Consider the following 9,940-nt stretch of genomic DNA (forward strand, 5'->3'; position numbering starts at 1 on the left):
AATCCTATAACTAAGAATATAAAGAAGAACCCATGTTGAGATTCGGGGCGGGGGGGGGGGGGGGGGGCGGTGGTGACACACACGTGCTGGCCCCACGCATGTGAGGTTATGGAAAATTGGGAGGGATATATGAGCTGCAGAGGTCACCCTGGAGGAGTGAGGGGTCTGAGCTCCACATGGGGCTCGCCAGTGTGGAGCACCAGTGCCAGAAAGAGGAGCTCCCACAATATCTAATTGTGCAAATCAGTGGGGGATTCTATCTGGCTACGTTAAATGGGAGGCTGCCAGAAATCCAGGAGTCCTCTTAATGGGCCTGTGCACAGACTCAGTCACTTATAGGCATTCACACTGGGCTGCAGTGAAGGGATGGTGGCGTGGAGGTGGAGGATGCCAGAGACATATAGGAAGAAACTGAGTTCTGTGTCTTCAAGGTAAGGGCTGTAGGGACAGCTACCATTGTCCTTACGTTGAGCCCATCTACCACACAGCAGGCAGGTAGATACCATCTTCCAAATCTGAAGATGAATTAGCCTGGTAAACTCCACTGTCTCCACCTGATGGCTCCCTGAAAATCTGCCTCACCCAATTACTGTACTTCTTGAGCCTCCTTCACCAGCTGAGTCTACAGGCAGTCAACAGGTGGCAGCAGGACTTGGGGTGCCCTGTGCCATTTTCTGAGTTGCTCCAGTCCCGGTGCTGGTGGCAGCCAGGCTAAGATTGTGGCATGGCCTCTCACACATTCCTCCAGTTCCAGGACGGGCAGGTAGCAACTATGGATCACTTTGTAGCCCCTGCCAGGTAGCCTGGGCCAGTCACCGGCAGTGGCTGACATTGGCCTGCACTAGAGCCCTTGCACAAGGCCCTAAAACCAACACATTCATACCACAAGTGGCACATAGAAAGGGTGGTCTTAGTAGGCACCAGAGCCAACAGGGACAAAGCCAACTCTGGGGGTCATCCCCCACAGAGCAGTTTGTATGCTGTGGTCATGGACAATCCTCACAGCCAGTCAACTTGAATGTCAATCCCACCCATTGATGTACCCACTGTGATTAAGGCTTGCTTACAATCGGAGAGCACACACTACACACACAAAGGACACTCTGGAGCACCTAGTTCAGATGATCAAGGAGACGGTGCCTCCTGGACCCACTGGACACCTACTACATAAAGCCACCCTGTTAATACTGGTAGATATAGCAGATTTACCCAAATGCACAGAAACAAACACAGACAGGCAGCCAAAATGAGGAGACAAAGAATCATGTTCCGAATGAAAGAACAGGAGAGATCTCTAGAAAAACTAAACAAAATGGAGGCTAGCAAGCTACCAGACACAGAATTCAAAACAATGTTATAAGGATATGCAAGGAACTTAGTGAGAACTTCAACAAAGAGATAGGAAACATAAAAAAGAACCAGTCAGAAACAAATACAATAACTGAAATGGAGACTACACTAGAAGGAATTAATAGCAGATATGATGAAACAGAGGATCAGATCACTGATTTGGAAGACAAGTTAGCGCAAAATACCCAATCAGACACAAAAAAGAAAAGAGAATAAAAAATAATGAGGATAGTTTAAGGGACCTCTGAGACATCATCAGGTATAACACCATTCACATCATTGGGGTACCAGAAAGAAAAGAGAGAGCACAAGGGATTGAGAACCCATTCGAAGAAATAATGACTGAAAACTTCCTTAACCTGGCAAAGGAAATAGATATTCAAATCCAGGAAGTACAAAAAGTCCCAAGCTGAGGCACTCAAAGAGGCCCACACCAAGACATCTCATAATTAAAATGTCAAATGTTAAACACAATGAAAGGACCTTAAAAGCAGCAAGACAAAGGCAGACTATTAGCTAATTTCTCGACAGAAACATTTCAGGCCAGAAGGGATTGGCATGATATAGTCAAAGTGATGACAAGCAAAACCTAAAGCAAAGACTACTCTACCCAGCAAGGCTATTATTTAAAACTAGAGGCCCTGTGCACGGATTTGTGCGCCGATGGGGTCCCTCGGCCTGGCCTACCGGGATCAGTGGACCTCTGCACATATACCACACATGTCCACACAGTCCCCTCTCACTTCTTTACTCACTCACACTCTCTTCCTCACCACTGTCCTGCTGGTGGCCATGTTCAAATCCTCTAAGATATAATATCTTGTTGGCCTACAAAAAATTAAATAAGATTCAATGTTCCAGACAAAATATTTACTATTAAAACTGGTTTAAGTATAATTAATATCTTTTAAAGTTATTACCATATGGCTATACATTGTTTTTACCTAAATTTACAAAAGATTTCTAATATCATCTTTTCAGTAAGTATATTTGACAAACTTCCCAAAGTTTAAATTTCAAAAGATGCCTGAAACATTACATGGGAATCTTTGCCAAATAAAAAGCCTATCTAATAAAAGAGTAATATGCAAATTGACTGTCATACCAACACACAAGATGGCTGCCCCCATGTGGTCAAAGATGGCTGCCCCCACGTGGACACCAGATGGCCGCCACAAGATGGTCGACAGGGGAGGGCAGTTGTGGGCGATCAGGCTAGCAGGGGAGGGCAGTTGGGGGGGACCAGGCCTTCAAGGGAAGGCAGTTGGGGGCAATCAGGCCTGCAGGGGAGGGCACTTGGGGGGGACCAGGCCTGCAGGGAGGGCAGTTGGGAGGACCAGGACTGCAGGGGAGGGCAGTTGGGGGTGACCAGGCCAGCAGGGGAGGGCAGTTAGCGGTGACCAGGCTAGCAGGGGAGGGCAGTTAGGGGTGACTAGGCCTGCAGGGGAGGGCAGTGAAGAGCAATCGGGCCAGCAGAGGAGCAGTTGGGCGTCGATCAGGCTGGCAGGGGAGTGGTTAGGGGGTGATCAGGCTGGCAGGCAGAAGCGGTTAGGAGCAATCAGGCAGGCAGGTGAGTGGTTGGGAGCCAGAAGTCCTGGATTGTGAGAGGGATGTCCGACTGCCGATTTAGGCCTGATCCCACCAGAATCGGGCTTAAACGGGCAGTGGAACATCACTCGAGGGGTCCCAGATTGGAGAGGGTGCAGGCTGGGTTGAGGGACATCCCCCTCCCCCCCGTGCCCCCCCCCCCCAGCACACAAATATTGTGCACCGGGCCTCTAGTTAATAATAATAACTATGTTTATATACATATAGTAATATTACAATTAATGTTCTGGAAATTTCAGTCTGCTCTAGGAAGGAACTTACAAAGATTCAGAGCTGAATTCAAAGAGGAGATTCTTAGCAGTAACAGGTATTCTGTTGGTGACACTGGACAAACCTGTTAGGATTGCTGAAGGAGGAACGCATGAGGCCAAATGGGTAAAAAACGACAAATTTATTATAACATTTGCTAGCAGAAGGGCTGACACCAAAACAGCATCAGCAGCACAGAGTAGGGGGAACGGGTTATTTTTGTCTCTTCTCAAGGTCAGTCAGAGTAACCGGTGGGATCAGGTGCAGGTGGGGTGGAGGTGTAGCTGGTTACTGGAAACTGGGTGAGATGGTTTACTGGAAACCAAAGGCTGTTAATCATGAAAACTACAATGAGAATAACGGGAAAAGCAAAGGCCATTAATCATGAAACCTGCAATGAGAATAACAGAAAAATCACCAGGAGGGGAAAGAGCCATCAGAGGGTACGTAATGGAGTGCAAGAATGTGCCCAACATTCTAGGAAGGGGCGAGGGACTCAAGCAGAGCATAATGGAGTGTAAGAATGTGCCTAATATTCCAGCCTTTTTTTTTTCTTTTTTTCCTGTAAGGTGGGGTTCCTGCAAGCTGGGGTTGATGAGGGATGCCAGTCTCATTCTTCCGTAGCTTCTTCGTGCTTAGGTGGAATGTAGAGATGTCCCTAATTAGTTGGTGTTTGAGGGAGGGGATGATGTCTAGTGTACATCTGGAATAGCATCATTGCCCCTATGGATCTATTGGTAATTGCCTGAATGCGGTTTTGGAGGAAGGAGAAGAGACCTCTTAGGATGCACAGACCAAAGATGAGTGCCAGGAAGAGCATTAAAGGGGGTGAAAATGCTGGCCTTGGGATCTAAAAGTTCAGTGAGGGGGTCCCTTCACTGTGTCATAGAAGGGCTTTGGGAGAAGACTGAAGTTGGGAACCCAGAGGTGAAAGAACCTAGTGAGCCCAAGAAAGGAGAGTATTTCTTGTTTAGAGGAGGAGATAGCGTAAGACATTTATGGTCCAAGGTAATGGCTCAGCTTTGTGGGGTGAGAGTGAAACCGAGGTAGCTGACTGTGGTTTGGGACAACTGGGCTTTATGAGGGGTGAGTGCAGCCCTGGTCAGGCACCTACATAGAGTGAGAAAAGTGTGGAGAAAGGGGGTGTCTAGTAAGATGCAGTGTAAAGGAGAGGTGGCTAATGGCTGTGAGATTAGTTTGTCAACCCCTTAATACAGACTGAGGCGGGGACAAGGGTCCTAGTGAATTCCGGGATGGCAAAATACGTGGCCCCAGTGTGAATGAAAGAAGAGATGGGCTTACCTGCCAGCACAGTCATTACCCAGTGATGTAACTCTGTGGGGTTCTGTCAGGGCCTGGCAACTTCAGGCTTCTGGGTACTCCAAACCGGATCCAGAGGGTGGTCTTGCTAGACTGGCCAAGGTGTGAACTGGGGGGATCGCACTACAGTCTGATTTCCAGTGGCCTTCCCTTCCACACCTTGGGCAGGGCCCAGGCAGGGGTCTCAGGTTTGGGCAGGACTTGGTCCAGGGTCCATCCTTGCTGCATTTGAAGCATGGTCCGGAGGAGGCTTAGCCCTTGACTTACCCTTGGTTGGAGGACCGGTACTTCGTTTGGGGTTCGTGAGAGTGGTGGTTAGGAGCTGGAAGGCCTCTTTGTGGGCCTCAGCCTTGGCCTGATCTCCCCTTTGTTTTTGGATTTGGGTTTCCTTGTCTCTATTATTAAATACTCTAAAGGCCAGGTTAATGAGGTGTTTAGGAGGGATTTGTGGACCTGTGTATATTTTTTGAGGTTTGTGGCATATGTTGGGGGCTGATTGGGATATAAGATGGAATTAGAAGAAGGGTTTCCTCTGTGGAGGTGGGGCCCAAGGTGGTAACTTTCTGTAAGGCCTCTGTGAGGTGGGAAAGGAAGAGAGCTGGGTTTCATCAGGGCCCTGAGTGATTTCATTAAGTTTGTCACAGTTGACTGCCTTATAAGCAGCCTTTTTGTTTAGAATGCAGAAATAGTTGTGTGTGTGGGTGTGTGTAGGGGGGAGGGGGTTGGGAGGAGGTGAGAGATGCAGGCCTTAATGCTTGTCATCTGCTTGGATTCAAAAACACCACATTCTTTCTTTATGAGGGGAGGGGCTGTATTCCTCCCTGCAGTTTCAGAAAGGCATGACTAAAAGTAAGATTCTCCAGGCTGCAGTTAAAGGGGTAGAACGAAAGGGTAGCGTTGAGGATGTGTATTGACCACAGTGATCAAACAAGGCTTTGGAAGCAAGAGGCCTTGGTAAGAGAGTAAGCAGCCCGTGTTTCAGAAACATTTAATTCCTACCTGTCACATTGAGGGCTACCTTGGGCTCCATCCCTTTAATGGTGATGCTCTTAGAGGGGGCTGACTGGAGTGTTGGGCCCCATCAGCTTAAGGCCATTGTATGGGTAGACTCTGGTCCTGGGCATCTTCCAGTCCCCAGAACAATCCCTCTTCCAGTGGCTAAACTTGTGGCAGAGGGGGCACAGCCCTTGAGCAAGAGCCACCAGGACTTCCCACTGGATGTCATTAGGACCTGTCTCCAGTGCCGTGTCCATTCCAGCTACATCATCCCCCGCAAATTCTGGGTGAGTGAGGGGCCGAGAAGGAGCAACTCATCAGGAACTTCAAGGCTCAGACCAGACAGATCTGATGCTGGTACTTTGTGCGGTGGGAATGGCCGCTGACCCTTCAAGTCTGACTGTATTTACCTGCACCAGCTCCTGGACAAGGCCTGGTCCTTGGCTCCTCCCTGCCTGTCCTTGCATCCTCCCTGCCCAGAGAGCACACAGCCAGCCTCCAGGGGTGAGGTGCTGGGCCCAACAGGCTGCTGGAGGACAGGAGGGCTTCCTTCCCTTTCTCAGTCTTAGGTGTTAAAAAAAACTGACAGTTACATCTGTTAATTGCTCAGTGGGGGTCTGGGGTCCTAAGGCTAGCTTTTGTCATTTTTTCTAATGCCTGAGGCAGTCTACTGGATAAAATGTATTCCAAAAATTTTGGGCCCTTAACGCACCCAAATAATTTCTTTTTCATGTTATTTTTTCCTTTTTTTAAAAAATGTATTACTTTCCTTAGAGATAAGATGCTAAGGTTTGGGTGATAATGAGCTCCACCCCTTTTAGTGGCAGGACTGTTAGGCAAGTGCCTGCAAAGAAAGGGTTAAACAGCTGCTGCTCCCTGGAAAGAGTGGGTGGAGGATGGAGGAAAGTAGCTGTTCTGCCTTTCTTGAGAGGCAGGCAGTTTGCAGGGACTGTGAGGAGAGTTTTCCTTAAATTCCTATCTTGGTAAGAGAGCTGTAAGCATTAGCAAAACAAATTTAATTGAAGACCAAATTTAATTGTAATCTCTACAATTTAGAGATTCCTTTATAGGCCAGAGTTGATGTTGGGGATGAAAATATTTCTCTCTTTTTCAAGTTTGACTCTCAGATTTTTTCTAATTATTTAAGAGACAAATCTTGTGGTTTTCTATCTGACAGAGAAGAGAGGAGATTATAGGAGGAATGGTGCTATGGTTAAGAGAGAGCAGTAGGTGTTGGGACTACATGATCAGCTCGGTCAAAGAAAGGTTCATTAGGAAGGGACTACATCGAGGAAGGTTTAGCATGAAGAAAAATTTGGTCAGCGGTGCAGTCCTGACAGTGAGAAGGGTGACAGCGGAGAAGGAAGAAGGCTTGGACATAAGGGGATCTTGGACCATTTCCCACTGTGGTGACAGGAATTGTTTAAGTCCTGGAGAATATTAAAATGGAAAGTCCCATTCTCAGGCCAGTGTGAGTCCTTGTCTAATTTATATAGTGGATAAGGCTATTTGGCTGGATCTCCATGGACAGGACGAAGGAGACATCCCAGAGAGTGGTTTTTTTTTGGGGGGGGGGAGGGGCTGGGACAGAAAAAGAATTCCTCATGGTGTAAATTAGAAAGAGGAGGTACGCAACAGGGGGAAACCTGGGGAGCAAGACTAGAAGGTGGGTGTCCCACTGTCTAGTCCAGCCGTGGGCAAACTACGGCCTGCGAGCCGGATCCGGCTGTTCTACCCGGTTCTCTTGCTCTCCCCTCCGCTCCTTTACTTTGAATTTATATTAGTTCACACAAACACTCCATCCATGCTTTTGTTCCGGCCCTCCGGTCCAGTTTAAGAACCCATTGTGGCCCTCGAGTCAAAAAGTTTGCCCACCCCTGGGACTCTAGTCAGTCTTGGAGGGAGGAGGACAGTCACGTGGCAGATGTCCCTGCAACAAGAAAGACTATGGGACCTGGTCCAGAGGCTGAGGCCGGACTGGAGAGGATTTCTGGCCTAGCAGTAGGTCTTTTGTCTGAGATGGCAAATCAGAAATCCAGAAGGGTGATCCAATTGTTACTTACTGGAGATGACATGAGCCGGTGTTGAGTGCAGGGTCAGCAATGGGAAGGCGAGGCTTCCAGTCCAATGTCCTCCTTGGCTGATTCGGGAAGGCCAGTAAAGCAGGGAGGCCTAATTGAGGTCGGCAATCATGTCACCCGAGTAGGATTCAGAGGTAAGCCCAGGATGAGCCACTGCTGCTTCCTGGTCTCTGAGTACCAAACTCAGGTGACCAAAGCCTGGGTTATGGCTTCCCTTCCAGTGGAACCCTCCTAAGTTTTAGCACCAAATGTTAGGGTCGCCAAAGGGAACCCACCAGCCAAAAGGGGTAAAGAATTAAAAACTTACTAGTGGCCCAGTGCACGGATTAGTGCACATTAAAAAGAAATTAATTAGAAGGTGGCTGGTGGGGTGGGACTGAGTGAAATAGCCAGACATGCATTGGAGCCAACCTGTGGTCTATCCGTGGCTGGCCGCACCTGGGGCAATGCCGCGGCTCAAAGGATATCTGTGGAGTGAGTAGGGTGCCTCCGGCAGGTGGGGTCCCTTGGCCTGGCCTGCAGGGGTCAGGCCAAAACCAACTCTCCGACATCCCCCGAGGACCGCCGCTGCCCAGTCTTTGTAGCTTGACAGCTCCTGCATTGAGCATCTGTCCCCTGGTGGTCAGTGCGCATCATACCTACCAGCCGATCAGATGGTCACTTAGCCTTTTATATAGACTAGAGGCCCCATGCACGAAACTGTGCATGGAGGTTGGGGGGGTCTCTCAGCCTGACCTGAACCCTCCCCAATCCGGGACCCCTCGGGGGATGTCCAACTGCTGGTTTAGGCCCGATCCCTGTGAGGGATCGGTTCTAAACAGGCAGTCAGACATCCCCCTTGCCATCCAGGACCACTGGCTCCTAACCGCTCACCTGCCTGCCTGCCTGATCATCCCTAACGGCCTCTGCCTGCTGGCCTGATTGCCCCTTAACTGCTCCCCTGATGGCCTGATCACCCCTAACCACCTCTGCCTCGGCCCCCACTACCATGGCTTTGTCCGGAAGGACATCCAAAAGATGTCTGGTGTAATTAGCACATTACCCTATTATTAGTATAAATTGTAATATCTGCTAACAGAAGGGCTGAGGCCAAAACGGCATCAGCAGCACAGAGTAGGGGGAGCGGGATATTTTTTTTCTTGTAAAGGTCAGTCAGAGTAACCAGTGGGACCCAGTGCATATGGGGGCCAGTTGTAGGCGTTCACTGGAAACTGGGTGAGGCTGTTTACTGGAAACGGAAGACCATTAATCCTGAAACCTGCCATGAGAATAACTGGAAAATCACTGGGAGGGGCAAAAGTTTTCCAGGGGCATAATGGAGCCCAAGAATGTACATAACATTCTAGGGGGGGCTGGCCCAAGCCGAGCATAATGGAGTGCAAGAATGTGCATAACAAAGCCTAGAGTAATAGTTTCCTATTAGAGGCATCTGGCAGTAGTACTCCAGAAGTTTGAAATCCACACATGGGGGCATTTATTAATTCTTTTCAGTACTCATGCACCCACACCCTGACCCTATATTGCATACTTCTACCCTATATAAGAGAACCTAACCACCCACTTGGGGCTGACACCGACACATTGCTCTCAGCTCACTGTGAGACAATGTAATGAAATTTCTCAACTCTCACAATGTCTCTTGGCCTGCCTCCTTTAGGTGTGGACCTAACATCTACCAGACTCTTGAGATGAATAGAGGAGGTAAAGGATTTGGAGGGCTTTTGATTTTCTGGAACCACACCTTTGGCCCTGTAAAGACTGCATTTGTAAATCAAGGACATTAATTTTTAAAATTTATCTATTTTTAAATACCTCAACAAATGGGTTGCTACCCAAATATTGGCAAAGGACTGAAGGTTTGTGAAGGGCTGCTCCTCTGGTTTCTGCACAAGTTTGTTAGTTTTTCCATGATAATAGGCAACTCTCAAAGGAAGAGGATGGGCTGCATTACCAGGTGAGCCCCCTGATCCTGGGTACATCTCCTAGCCAAGTTAGAATATGCTTTCTTTAATCAGAACAGTACAATAATGGTTAATAGAGCATGGTTAATATTTCTTACTAACGACCCGGTGCACAAATCCATGCACAGGGGTAGGTGGGGAGGGGTGGGGGAAAGGGGGGAATGAACCGAGGGAGGTTGGCTGTGGGAGCACACTGACCACCACAGGGCAGTTCCTGCATTGAGCATCTTCCCTCTGGTGGTCAGTGGGCATCATAGCAACCGGTCGTTCTGGTCATTGGGTTGTAATGGTCGCTTAGGCTTTTAAATATTTAGATCATTACAGCTAATCTCCAGTATTCTATTTCTGCCCCTAACATCCATAAAACAATTCAGT

This window comes from Plecotus auritus (assembly GCF_963455305.1).
Source record: "Plecotus auritus genome assembly, chromosome: 10".
Taxonomy (NCBI): Eukaryota; Metazoa; Chordata; class Mammalia; order Chiroptera; family Vespertilionidae; genus Plecotus; species Plecotus auritus.